At 35.0% G+C, this 15,119-nt stretch overlaps 1 protein-coding gene across 1 annotated transcript in view; it reads right to left on the bottom strand.

Moving 5' to 3' along the window:
- Positions 1-15,119, bottom strand: part of MMP16 (matrix metallopeptidase 16) — a 174,092-nt gene that overhangs the window by 90,887 nt on the left and 68,086 nt on the right. The gene's annotated exons all lie outside the window — the stretch shown is intronic.

Here is a 15,119-nt window from a genome sequence, read left to right as displayed (position 1 = left end):
CTTGAAGAACATGAAAGAGAGGGTAGGGAGATATTCAGCTTTCTGAGAATAATATCAAAATCACATACTTATAGGCAAAGCAGGTTTCAAGGAGATAGTAAAGTAGCAGAGTCTGCCTTCACTTAGAGAAAACTCTCTGATAAGAGGAACTGCCTTTTAAAATCAAGATGGACTTAATGCCAAATGCTTATGCGCTTAATTGTGTAGAAGTGTGAGGTCCAAATTACTGAAAGCTTTATGGATTAAAGCCACTATCTTAAGAACCCTTGGACAAGCCCTCTGAAACCTGCTGTCCTCTTGAGGCAACATTTCATTAAAAAGTAGCTGCAGTTATCATGTTTCTATGTATTCTCAAAATCAAGACTATACAGAAAACAGTGATAGACTTTTGAGGAAGTGAGGACACTGATACAGCTTTAAAAATGTCTTTTCCTTTGAGGGCTGGAAGTGCTCACTAGAATGAAAGGTACATATATTGCCAATCTAAAAGATTCAGTTAAAATGTATTGCTGCAGTTTTTCTCCCCCCAGTAACAAAATATTTGCAACCACATAAATCTGATCTTCTGTTCTTTAACCAAAAAAAAAAAAATCAAAATTGATTCAGCCACCTCTTTCAAACATATCACACCACAATTCACGGATTCTGAATCATTACATTAATGAACGGTATCCACCACCACACCTCATAGTGTTTTGCGGGATCTCTGCCTCATACAACATTTCTGGGTTTTTACCTGCTTGTATGTACACTGTTTATATGCAGCCTAACACCAACCTATGTGTCTATTTCCAGTTTTATATTTATCTTGACAAGTCCATCATTTTAGTTTTACAGCAGGTTAACCACTGCTGTGCTGCACTCCCCTTTTATGAACACAGTGAAGATGATCACTTTGAATTAACTTATTATTAAGGTTCACTTTACTAACACCAAATGTGCTTTATAGGTGAACATTGGCTCAGTGTAAGTAAAAGATCAAACTGGAATTAAAGATTGTGGAAATCTTCAGGTTATGAGGTGAGATATTTCTAATTTAAACATGTTTACCTTAAACACACATTTACCTGTGCAGTTCACACACAAATTCAACAACCACAGAATCACAAAATCACTGAATACTCTGAGTTGGAAGGGACCCACAGGGATCATCAAATCCAACCCTTAAATGAATGGCCCGCAGGGATCAAACCCACAATCTGTTTGTGAGCTCCACAAAACAGGGAAATATAACAGGATAGGGAGGATAGACAGGATTAAGATCCAGGCTAAAGTCCTTCATCTTCACACTATCTCTGTATACAGGAACCATTCAGAATAAGGAAATTTTGTTTAATAGATGGGAAAATGTGCTTATTTAGAATATAAATTAATTGCTACAATCAGTACCTACATACAGTGTTATATATTCATACCTTCTTACACTTTGCAGGTTTAAGGAAGAGCTTGTGTACATTAAGTGTGTGCAAGATTTGGGTAAGTACAGAAATAACTTTGTTTATGTGCCACTTTGCAGATGAAGCCTGTTCTTCCCTACATTATTGGAAGATAGCTCTGAAAGGCCAGACAGAGCCTGAATGTTGGCAAGAGCAATGTACTAGGCAGAAACAAGATCATGGAACTAAGAAATAAATGTCTGACACAGAGTGGATTGATTCCAGCATAGTATGTACAGTCTCTTTGCATTAATATTTACAATGAGTACATTTAATAATGGGGTTATCTTTATATTCATCTTCTCAAGGCAATGATATCAAAACAAATAGTAAGGGAAGAAAAATAGTTTTGAGTAGCATGTCACAGTTATGTAAAATGGTGCCACCTTCTTGCCACCTTCTCAGCAAGAACTTGGTATGCAGACACAGATCAGGGCTTTTTATGAAGCTCTCAGGTGCTAAGGGCAGACAAAATTGCTTGATAAGCTTGGGAGGTCACCTATCACCACACAAAACTATCCTCACTGCAGCATAACTGAAGAAGTCAGAAGTAGGGGGTTGCAAGTAAGAAAACTTGCCAGAAGTTAAACTTTCAGATATCTCAATTAGCAAAGATTTTAATAGAGACAGAAAAAATATCTTGGGGACTACTGCTCATGGGAGAAGTAGGGCAGGGAGAACAAACAGGAATCTAGCAGAGTGCCACTGCAGACACACTTGGCAGAAAAGGAAAAGAGAGTTGGCTCAGAAACAGCAGGAGAGGACAGTATAGCCTTTCTCTATTGAAAAGTCTTACATGCAAGGTAAGTACAGGATGCCTGAAAGCCACCCCCAATCATTGAACAAAAGAAGTAGACCACCTGGGTCTTCCCTCAGCCTTCAAAATAGCATAGAAGACACAGCCAACATACTGGAAAGTCAGATGACACTCTAAAAGTAAGTTTCTTTTTGAAAATTCAGACAAATCGACCTCAGGTGAATGTTTGAGAGCTAGTAGCATTCAGTGTTACAGAATTCTTTACTCTGTCCTTATGAGAAAGAATTATGAAACAAGAAAAAGACAGAAAATCTGGTTCTGCAGTTTTCTGCAAGAAGAATAAAAACTTTTGAAGGACCTTGGCTAGGTCTACCAGATATCTGAAATATGCACCTCAGATTTTATTGTTCATAGTCCAAATGCTGTGAACTATAGAAGAGAAGCTTAACTTAAAGCCCAGAATATATAGCAAAACAGCAAAGAGGAAAAGAAACAGTGTGAGAAGGAGAATGAAAGAAAAAAAATTCTCTTGGTCTTGTACTTTTGAGGAAAGCTATAAAATAAATTATACAGAGAAGAACTCCCCCCCCCCCCCCCCCCACTGAAATTAGACTTAGTCTGCCTTTAAGGTACTTCAGCAATGACAGTGTCTTGGCAAGCCTCATCCTGACGAAATCTTTGGTCTTGGAACAAAGAAATAGTGAAGTAGATCCCTCTAACATGCAATGGCTTGGATGCCATTGCACAGACTCCAAATAAGCGATAGTTTTCATTCCTTTCTACAATTTAAGATAAAATACTGCTACTTCAACTCAAGTTTTTGGGAAAGTCTTTCTTGTCCTGCTGCAAAATGAGTTCCATGGTATCTCTCAGGTAACCACAGAAAAACACAGCTGGAAGGCAATAGGTTCCACCATTTCCCTCTCTAATACAGTGCTTTAGCATCCCACCACTGTGAAGCTTCCTTTAGAGTTGAATTCTTCTTACTATGATTTAATACTAATTTAAGCCTGTAACTTTTCATTTTACCTGCTACAGGTAGAGGGAACCAATTATTTCCCTTCTGAAGCAGCCTTTTATGTATTGAACTTTCTGATTTCACTCTTTTTAATATTTTAAAAATGAACTAAAGAAACCTCTTTTGCTTAATCATATTTCATTATCTGTCTTAACCTCCAGAGAACCTGAAGCTAAAGTCTATCTTTACTAAGCATCTGCTTGCACTAGATTTCTGTTAGTTCCCATTGTTGGCCTATTAACAAACACTGGAGTTTAGCTGTAGTGTTAGGAGTAATTCAGAAAAATATGGACCAAATATTTCACTTTGGAAAAAAACCAAAAAAATACCAGAAAAAACACAAATAAAATTACCCTAAAATATTTGTATTCAATAACAGAACTTCAAGGCTTATGTCCCATGTGTTTATACATTTTGAAATTGTAAACCCATGTTTTACACATTTTTTCCCACCAGAAAAGTTTTTTCAGCCTAATTCCACTTTCTGTTCTCATAATTGTAAAGAAAATGGGAAACAGAATCCACTGGTGAGGAAATCTGGAGACATGACAGGAGTTTGTTGAGGACCTGACAGTTCTACAGGAATCCATGGAACCTGTAAGTGCTCAGCATATGAGCTTTATCACCTTCCAGATTTTGGATGTCATTGACTAGATACCTAGTGTTTGAGGTTTTTTAATGACATGATGAAAAAAATCTTTTCATTTTAGTTTGTAACTGCTACTTATGCTGTGCTGTGTGAATCATCTGGCTGTGGAACAGATAGAACTTTCTCACATGGCTGTATTTTTTTCTCCTCTAAAGAATAAAGAATGGGCTAACTTAAAGTGTATTAAACACACCAAGGAATCCTAATCATTAAGATCTGTGCTTGTTTAGGAAGAAAGATTGATTTAAAAAACAGTATGTCTACAACAAACTCTTATTAAGAACAAAGAAAATGGATGTATTATCATTAAAGATTAAAGAAGAATGTTATTAAGACAATCAGAGTTTCAGATAGATTACTGATTTCTAAGAGAGAAGAAAGCTTAGCAACAAATTATTAACATTCCTGAATAACAGCACATAGTATAAGCTACAATACAATTATGTTCTATGAACCTGAAAGTTTAGTAAATCAGTCTAGTAAAGCACAAATAAAAACAATTTCATAAATATCTTCAGTAGTGCAGCTGCATATAATCATTATTCATGTATTCCTATTCCTGTTTTAGATTTTATCTGCAGAGTTACTATCTTTACTGAGTAAAACTGTGATATTTCATAATTTCAAAATATTTTGACTTCTGTTTTTTAATATATTTCCACCAAAGACACTGTAAGTGAAATTATTTTAAGTGTCTGAGTAATTCAGATTTGTATTTTCAAAAAGCATACATTTACAATTCTAACTTACAGAGATCACCCCAGGATTTAGTTGTTCAAGTGCTGATGTAATTTTGAATGGCATTGAAGGCTTTAACTATAGTAAGGATAAATAAGCAAGCTCTAGAATTGGTATCCATATGACTAAATTGTTTCTTCATTTAGGCCAAATGATCATGGCTAATGCTGTGGTTTAATTACAGACCCACCTACCGTAGCTAATACTGACTTTTCAGTGACAACTTGATAGACAAATAGTCAGAAATAAACCAAAGTGTTTACACAGAGCATTATATGAAATCTTCTGATGTCTTTCCTTCCTCTCGCCTCCAGTGCCACCAGTTCCCCATCAGTGGTGTTTTTTCTTCTTAACCGAGTACACAGATGTGAATAGGTATATGGTGCATGGCATACAGCCAGTAAGGAAAAATACTTCCAAGAAAAAACACACACAGTCCAGGAGACTCTACCTAGTCTATCAGTAATGTCTACAGAATGAAAATAAGAATTATGATAGATAAAACAGAAGTTTAATAGTCATGATTGGTTTAGTACCTGTGGCTTTGAGATAATTAATCCTTAACAATTAAAAAATCAGCTTGCATGTTCAGAGTGCACTGAAGCTAACAAACAAATCAATTTCTTGTAAATTGTATAGTAGTGTGGAAAAGATCTTAAAATGAAGGAAGCATCTTCAGACCAAGAAATTATCTTTTTTACTGCTTTGAATATGCCAGAAAGAAAAGGTCAAAACACCATCTTGCAAAATTTCGTTCCCCATTGACATAAACTAGGAAGTGACCAGCCTATTTTCTTGTGAATTATTGTGGCAACCCTCCCCAAGAAACAATTTACATGTGACACTGGAACATTCTTAGACACATTAATGATAGTAATCTTTACTGGGGGTTTCAAAAATTGTAGCAGGGACATAATAATTCAGACAAGTCTGTGGGATGTCTAAGTTGCAGCCTGCACTACAGTAAATACTTGGATACAGTTGACCTCAAAGTGGGTCACAGAAGAGAATAAATTTGGCTTCACTGGGTTCAGTGTTTCTGCAGCTAGTCAGTTCAAAATTAATTGAGGCACCTCCACTGTTCTATTATGTATCTGCCTATTGATTTTTCTGCATTCTACCTACAAAATAGATGTGAAACTGAACAATCTTACTATATTAGTCTCCAACAGCAGAAAACTAGATTTACTAACACATGATACTGCATTTCAGCAGAGAGGTGAAAATCTAGAAATTCCCCACTCACATGTATGGTGACAGAGATAACTTTAAAAGGGTACTCCTCTTCTCAGTGAGAGGCAGTTCAAGAATGAAGGCTCCAGCCCAAATCCAGAAGCTCTGCATTGTAAGTGACTTTGATTCAAACTCGGAGTCCAAGGAGTAACAAAAGTAAAAAGGCAAAATGTATTCAAAACTGTGTGCTTAATTCCTCCCATTTGTAATTCAAGTTTAGTTTAAATATTCTAAATAATTTCCTTTACTGCCACGTTTACGCATGGGAAAATCAATGCAGCTTGAGAGCAGCAGAAGTGGGAGGTGTAAAAGAGCTGCCGGGGGCACCAGGCCAGAGCCATTTACAGATCCCAGGCAGATGGGAATCCACCAGTAAGCAGCAGATGTGGGGTCTACATATAGCACTGTCCTTCAGCAACTGAAATATGCCTGGAACAGAGATTAGACACTACCCAGCTCCAAAGGCAGAAGCTACATTGTTTATTCACTGCTTCTACTGTTTGTGTGGAGAGTGGGTTAGTGGTATAACAATTCTGACACAAATCGCTGGCCTGGAAAGAAACTCTTGATCATTTCCTCAAACACATTTATAACTGACTTCAGAATGTGGACCTTGTTCATTAGTTGCTCGGGGAAATTTTGTTCAATCACTAATAGAAATCTCTGGCATAGTCTGGCAGAGACCCAGACCAGTGGAAATACTTCTGCAAATAAAACTTCTAGTAGATGTAAATACTCAATCATACAGCTCATGTTAAAGGACTCTGTCTCTGCATCTTACTAGAATTTCTATAGCTTCTAGAAAAATATTAAGTGCTCTGCAGACATAAGAATGCTGTATTGAATATTCTGGCTGAATTTGTCCTAACTGGTCCCAAAAAAAGAAAAAAAAAAAAAAAAAGGAAATTTCTAAGGCCATGGGGATCACTCCTATGAAGGAAGACTGAGAGACCTGTGACTTTTCAGCTTAGAGAAGAAAAGACTCCAGGGGTATCTTATCTATGTACACAAATATCTGAAAGGACGGAGCAGAGAAGATGGAGTCAGGCCCTTTTCCCCAGTGCCCGGACCCATGACCAGAGGTTATGGGTACAAACTGAAACACATGAAATTCCAGTCTAAGGAAACATTTTTTTACTGTGTACTGGCAACAGGCTGCCCACAGATGCTGTGGAGCCTCCTTTCTTGGAGATACACAAAAGCCATCTGGATATGGTCCTGGAAGGTGGTTGGACAGAGCTCTCTTTCTACAATATCTGTTCAATAGCACTTTTGCTTAATGAATTTCAAACTAACAAAGAACATAGGTGCAACATTGCAACTTTCTGCCTGACAGCTAAGCAATTGTATACATTTAGCATCACAATACTTTGGGGCACAGTTGTTTATTCTTAGAAAAAAGGCAAGTAGAGAACTGAAAAACTACTAGGGAAATAGAATTTGCTGCTTAGATCCTACAGCTTAGTACTTGCTTGAGCTTTTGCTTCTTCTGGTTTAGATTTCTCAAGAGAAACCTATCTCTCCTCGGACACATATTCTAAACAATCAAAGCAATGCATTTCCTCATGGATTCATGAGGACTGCCTCACTGCTTCAATCTCCATCCTACAAGCAGGAAAATCTCCATGTGGCTGCCACTAACTGGAAATGACCACATTTTTTAGGCTCTGAGAATATAATTGTAGGCAACCTTTTTTTTTTTTTTTTTTTTTTTGTACTTCAAAAGGGAGGTGTGCGCATCACTAAAACTTTAAAAAAATATGGTTTTTCCTCATAGGCTATAAAATCATTAGCAGCAGCAGCAGCACCAGAAACAGAAACTTTATACTACTGTAAGAGTGAAGAAATCTTGGTTATTTGGTATGCCTGTCTTATATGGCACTAATATAAATTACAGGCCATGATGTAAACCAAAACAAAAACATTGTGTATTGACCAAAAATAAAGTAATGATCACTTTCTTTTTTCTATATCCCAATAGGTTGTTTCAAATAATTTTACTAAAGTACCAGAACTTTGTTCTAAAACATTTATGTAGGAAACCAACAGATGGTAGCGTGTTACTTTAAAAAGGCTTGTGGGAAGGTAGACCATTGTAAAAAACGAAAAGGTAAATCTACAAAATTCCTTTGGGGAAATGATTAATCAAACCATATTTGGCTCTTGGTATTTGAATCCATTAGATAAAATAACCTTACTATTATAATTTATGCAGTTTTAATTTACAACACCGAAATAGACAAAATGCAATGTAAACATCTAAAGGAAATGTGACTTGAGCAAACTTTTTTTGTCCATCTTGCCTTTATTTAATTTTCTTCATTATAAGAGGTTTTTCTCATTTTATAAACATTAGAAACATATTCTGAACCACTAAAACATCCACTAAATATTTACATAAAAGTTTACTGAATAGATATCAATAATATGAATAGTCTTGTTATGGGTTAAACTAAAATTGCATTAAAGCAAAAGAACAGAAATGCAACAGCACAATGAATGTTTTTGTTGATTTATACTTCATAGGTTTTTTACAACACCTTTATAAATAAGATTGCATGTAAATTCGTACTTTACCACACATAAGCAGTGTTTAAAAGTTTGTCTGTAGAAAACCAACTGGCTATGCCAAAGTCAAGAATAAAGCTGCCTTCAGTGGTAACAGGAGGTATTTAACTGAATCAGTTAGTTCCTGTATTTGGATGAATATCACTTTTATTTCCTTGTATGTATTTTTAAGCAATTAATGATGTTATGACTATTAGCAACATAAACTTTAGCATAGTATGTTTGTTTACCACAGTCAAAAGATATTTTAAATGTAAATGTATAAATATATGCTATATCCACTTGTAACTTGAATATATTATTTTTTTTCTTCTGCTTTTCAAAATCAGATATGTAAGATGCAAAATTTCTGATCCTGTACTTCCTTGCTGGACATCATTGCATATTTTAGAAATACTTCCTTTTTTGACTGGTTTAAGATTCATGATATTTACAGTACTGTTATAGCTTTTTGAAAAATCTGATTTATATTTTCCTGCAGAAATCTGTAGACAGAAGATGAATGTGTATTTTGTAAATACATAAAATTGATGTATGATAGCAGTTTGTCATTTCCCAGGGAGAGATAAGAAGACAATGTAATGAACAAAAATGGTAATTCTGTCTTTCCCAAATTACTTTATTTGGTCCACATGGCGGAATGAAAACAAAACAGAAGTAAATACTACAACAGAACATTTAAAATAAAAACCTTATAACATCTGCAAGGAGGCCAGGGAGCCCATAAAAAAAGGAAGTAAATTTCCTGAATTGTATGATTTCTTCATGAGGAAGATGGACAACATTCCAGTTCAGCCACTGTTTTGCAAGGAACACAATCGTGTATCTGATCAGAGGCCCCTGTGCTGAAAAGGCAGTTCAGAAAATAGCTTGTCTTCTATCCCATACTGTTTTGGTTTCTGACTGATACCCCAGTTTTGAATATGCTGGTCCTGTAGAAGAGTTTCCATGGGATATTGATCTATAATTAATGTTTCCCGCTTTCATTTCCAACACTTCTTCAGAAAACGCCTGTGGGAGATGCCTCTGCCACAGGGAGGGCAGGGATCAATCAGAACCTAGTGCTGCCCTTTATACATGCTAGCTTCTAATGATTCTCTGTGATAGTTTATGCAAATTACACCTGTCCATGTTTTCCTCTGGTACGTGTGGTTCAAATAGAGCCACATAGTGCCCTATAGCTAAAAAGGTAACAAAATCACTGGGTAAACATTTTTACCTTTTTTTTTCATCTTCAGCAATGATCACATATCTTTCATTGATCCTGTTTTAGCATGGATCAAAATAGATGAATACAGTTGATTTTCTGTACAGAGTTAAAATCTTATGCAGCAAGAAAAGGTGAATTCAGTACAGGAATTTTTAGCTTTTGACTACTGCCAATGATACTAAGGTGAAGGAAAAAAACCAGAAAGTATAGAGAAAACTATCTCACTTGCTATAATAAAGGCATAAATTCCAAGGTAAAATATTTATTTTCCTTAAAACAATGTCTGTGTAAATTAGTGGCAGAATATGACCAACTCAGGCTTGCTTTATTAGCCTCCGACTCTCATAAAGACAAAAAGGTCCTTATACATCATTTGATGTCCATTTTGCTTGCAATACACTAACTCACCAGCTGTTTGTAAGCCTCCTGCAAGTAGCAGAAAAACTGAATATATTTCAGTACATCTGCAACTCTCCTTTTTATGTCATCCTCTAAATTCTATTTTTGTTAAAGGACAGAATTACAAAAATAGAAGAGGGGAAAGGGAAGTGGTAGATTGATTCATGTGAGGGATGTGACAAGGTGATTCCTGCAGGCAGAAAGGGACGTATAGTAATTGCTACAAAGCAAGCCACAGGATTATCTTTTATTAGCTCCCCTATGGGCTGTGGTCATGTGTTTTGCAATTTTAAAATGTAGTAGAACAATTTCAGCTTTGTTTAATTAGGACCTGATGCTGTGAATCCCTGAGTGCTCTCAGTAGCCATAGGTTCAGATGGATGCTTAGAGCACTCAGTACTCAGCTCAACTCAATCAAGTATCACTACCAACAACAAATTTAAAAGGCCAGGGAAAATTATATGGTATGTTTTTCTGTTTTCTTCTTCCAAAAGATGTGGTCTTCCATGAAATTAAGTAACCTAGTACATTTTGAAAATTACATTTGCAATTAGTAATTATCACAGGTCCTGTGTTCTCATAGCAATGCCATTAGTATCTTAATCCTGTGAATACAATATTAAGCATCCCAAGCACCAGTTTATTTGATATTAATTTGTTTTTAGTTTAACCTATGTTTTTTAGACTTGGTCTACCATAAACTAGAGGCAAAAATAGACCTTGTTTTACCCCTTCAGCAATTAAATCCAAATTCCAAAAGTGTGCATACATTTTTTAGAGGTTCAAAGTGCAAGTGAGAACTGATTTTAAGTATTAAAGACAAGTGTGTTTACAACAGTTTATCTTTGTATGCATATCTACATTTCAGAGAAGAATTAAACTTTTTATTTTTCAGTTTTGGTCTTAGACACAAGAAAAAAAAATTAATATAGTACTTGAGTAAAAAATTGTTAATCAACAATCTGAATATTGTATTTCTCAGCTTCTAATGGAAGGGAAAAACCTTAGGAAAAAGGAGCAGCATAAGTTTTTCTGTAGTGAAAAAAAAAAACCAAAAAAACCCCAAAACCAACCAAACAAAAACCCAGACAAAACAAAAACCCAAAAAAAAAGCCAAAAATTCACCCAAAATCCAACATAAAAAATAAGGAAAAACAAAGTTTAAAAAGAGAGGAAACACAGTCAGGAATCAAATGAAACCTGAATTTTTCAAACATCAAGCTCTTCTACAGATTAGGGTACCTCAGAAGTGTAACTAAGGAACCCATAAAACCTGCAACCTGTGAAATATATACAGTGACCAAAAACTTTCAGATATTCAGATTCTGATTGATGTGGCATCAACAGTTTAGAATTCATTGTTCTAGTCCATTCTATCCCAAATCAGAACAGATGCACATGATATTTCCAACTGAGATCTTCCAGTAAGTAGTGGACATCATGGAAGAAGTATTCTCATGTTGTTGTGCTGTTTTTCTGTATGACAGCTAAAGTAGAACTAATTTTAGAAACTTGGCTATGTTTTTTAAATTTCTACAGATAAGAGATAACAGTATGTTTTCACACTGTTTAAAAGTGATGATTGTATGATAAACATCTGCAGTATAAATCCTATTTTTATCAAGCGCTACTTCCTTACTTACCTTAAAATTCTGCAATTAACCATCATCATACCTACTCTAAGGTTAATTTTTTTAATATATATTTGCCACTATAGTTTTTTCTGTAAGCAATTTTTCATGAAAAGCAATCTTTCTTCTTTCTTCCAATCTAAGGAATATTCAGTTTGAGAAAATTCACATTTATTCAATTAGTTAAATGTTGATTTTTAAAAAGCAATTTTCACATCTAAGTTTATTGTCTGCCTCAACTGATCCACATTAATTATTGAAAATATAAATAGAATTCAGTTTAGTTTTTCTTATTCTTAAGTCTGATCTTATTCTTGAATGCAACAATATTAATAAAGACCCTTACAAAATGACATTTCCATACTCAAATTTCTTTTCACTCTTTTCTAGAATCCTGTCTTTTCTTGATGAATCACTTTCTGAAATTAGGTTCTCAGAACCTTACAAAGCATATGCAAGAATATAGTAACAGAATATCTTAATGATATCAAAATATTTCAGGATTTTAGAATTGTTTTTAAATGGCCTAGCATTTTTCTTTTGTAGCACACTGAATGGCTGTTTTTGCTGAGCTGTCTAAAACATTGCCCAACTCACTTTTCTCAGTGTCTACAATTAATTTAGAAATCTGCAATGTGTGTGAAGAGTTCAAATGATCCTCTCTAGCAGGCATTACCCCATCAGCACTGAATTTCACCTGTCACCCTCAATAAATTGACAACCATTCACTCCAACCCACACATGCTAAGAACCCAACTACAGGACTAAGCACATAACTTCTTCCTGTCTCTTTCTCTCTATATATCACTCTCTCTCTCGATTCAAAATCTCACCATAAGCTTCTCAACAGTCTTGCAAGGTTAAGTGGCAAATTGAATAAAGTTTTAAAAAAACTTTCTTAAAGTTTCTTAAATTTAAGAAGTTTTAAGAAATTTTCTTTTCATTGGGAAGATGAAAATCAGGATGGAGTGTATTTTCCCTAAATGGCGTGTATAATGGCAAAGTAGAATTAGTTCAGGGAAGCCTTATAACCTTTACTATGGAAGCAGGATGATCAACAGTCATCTGTGAGAAAAATGTTTCACATAATTTTCTTCCTAGAATTAATGATATCCTCAGAGATAGTATTTTTTCATGAAGAGGAGGATGTGACAGGGTACTGGTACAATCACCACGGCAGTAGCTATTAGATTTTAATTTTTAGATATCATGATCTAGAAATCACCGCTTTGTCTTCTGTGCCTGTTCACTTTATTCATTCCAACAAAACACATGAGGCTGTGCAAGAAAAGAGGTAAAGGTTTCCATAAGAAAAAGCTGTGTTTATTTAAAAGCAATATCATCATGAGATTTTGGGAGGTCTGACATTTGAAACCTCCAGGGGACAGTGGAGAAGCCTTAATGAAAAAAAAAAGCAGGACATAAGTCTGCAGAGGGACTATTATAGACCAATCTGGGGCTGGAAGGATCTGCAAAAGATTCATGTGGTTTTAGTGAGCACTGAACTGCTCTGTAGGGAAAGGGGTCTGAGAGGAACAGACCAAAGTCTGCCACTGAGGCCTCTGAAGGTGCATTGGATCAGAAGCTGTTTACATAAATGACTTTATTGTGCACACAAGGTCTAGACAGGTAGAATATATGTATACAGCCTTTCAAACTTAATCAAGGCAAATTTTTCTGACATGTGATGAAAAAGATATTAGTTAAAATTTGCTTGCAGATTCAAAATGAGCTATTTTGTTTGTTTGCTTCCGTAGGGCACATAGGGCAGCTGACATACCAAGTTTTGTAGATGCACTTTTCTTTTCATATTAGAATACTTGAACTAAATACTGCAAAATCCTTACCACTAATCAGTGTGATAATATTTTTAAAGCCTGTTCCCTATCTTGTGAAGGTCATGAAACATTTTAGATAGTGCCAAGTAGTACAAAATTCAACATTTCAACAGAAACACATGGCAAGACTTCTTTTTTCTTCTACTCATGCTAGTTTTTATAATAAATTCTTCTTCTTTCCTTATTAACTTTAAACTATAGAAAACTTGTAACAGCAGAAAAGTATCTGAAATGTCTCCAAAACACTCTTTTGATTCTCATATCATGTGTTGAAAATTCTGCTGTAAACTCTCCTTAAAGGACCTCCTCATGTAATATGGATCTGGTACCCTCAGGGATTATTCTGCCATTCTAAAAGGCTTCTAGAGTAGCTGTTCTTTCTAAAATGTACATAATTTAATTTTGAAATACTCAGACTTTAATTTCCACAAAAGAATGGAATAGGTTTATTACAGAAAGGCTAATGCCATGGACACGTACACATAAAAATCTATCATAGAGCTTACATTGTCAAAAAAGAAATAGTTTGTCTGAATATTTTGCAGTTTTAAAAGACTTCCTCTTATAGCAGATCAGATGGGGGAAACAATGGTTATCTCCTTCCACAGATGAGGAACTGCCTCCCTAAACCTCTGATAGGAGACTGAGAGGACAGAAAACTCTTGGACACCAAGTGAGCTTCCTCCTGGTCCATCAGAACAAACATGGTGATACTTTCCAGTGCCTTAAGTTGATTAAACTACTTTCAACTTGATGTTTGACTAAATGCTTTGTAAAATACATAAAAATACCCACAAAGGTAAAGCCTTTAGGACAATTTAAGTCTTTTGCAAAAGGAATCTCACATACAAAAGTACACTTTCTATACTTACTATACATATCCTGTTATAAAGTATCCCTATTCAGATACTACAGCCAATTTGGTAAGTCGTATTTAACTGTTAGCTAATTAATAATTTATTTCCTATTTAAATATCTATTTTAAAAATTACCCCCATAATGGTTAAATACTAGAGCTTTAAAACTCTGCATGTATTACTCACTACCTTTACATATGCGACCCCAAATCTACTTTGGATCATACATTAATGTCTTAAAACAACTGCAAACAACAAATTTTTCATATTCTTAAGAAAGTAATTATATTTATATTGTACTAATATTGAAAAATATGCAGTACCAACTAGCAAGCTCTAAGTTATTTTATTAATAATTATAACCTATGGAAATAAAAATTTATATGTGAGAAAATAAAACAATTAAAATAAGCTGTTATTTGAACTTATGTACCCCAGGATTCCTTTAAAACCCTTATTGCAGAACTCTGTAGATTTGGCAACTGCTCCTAGTGCATTACCTATAGCTCAACTCTTTTATTTTTGGAGACGAACACATTTTCCTTGGATAGCATAAGCATCATCCCAGATTCCTCAGGTTGCTTTGAATTCAGGTTTGTGCTATTCAGAAAGATCTTTATATCACACAGATATGCATTTCAGAAGGAAATTCACAGAAATTTCACAGAAGGAAAATTTCCTTCACAGGAAGAGAAATCAACAGCCTTTGGTCTTATTCTCCTCTCTTCTATTCTAACCACTGAAATACAAACCCATTCTGTTAACTTGTGCCCATGTGGAGGCAT

The sequence above is a fragment of the Agelaius phoeniceus genome, chromosome 1, assembly GCF_051311805.1.
Source record: "Agelaius phoeniceus isolate bAgePho1 chromosome 1, bAgePho1.hap1, whole genome shotgun sequence".
In the NCBI taxonomy this organism is placed as follows: domain Eukaryota; kingdom Metazoa; phylum Chordata; class Aves; order Passeriformes; family Icteridae; genus Agelaius; species Agelaius phoeniceus.
The sequence above is the reverse complement of the archived record's forward strand: the minus strand, read 5'-3'. Positions and strand labels throughout refer to the sequence as shown.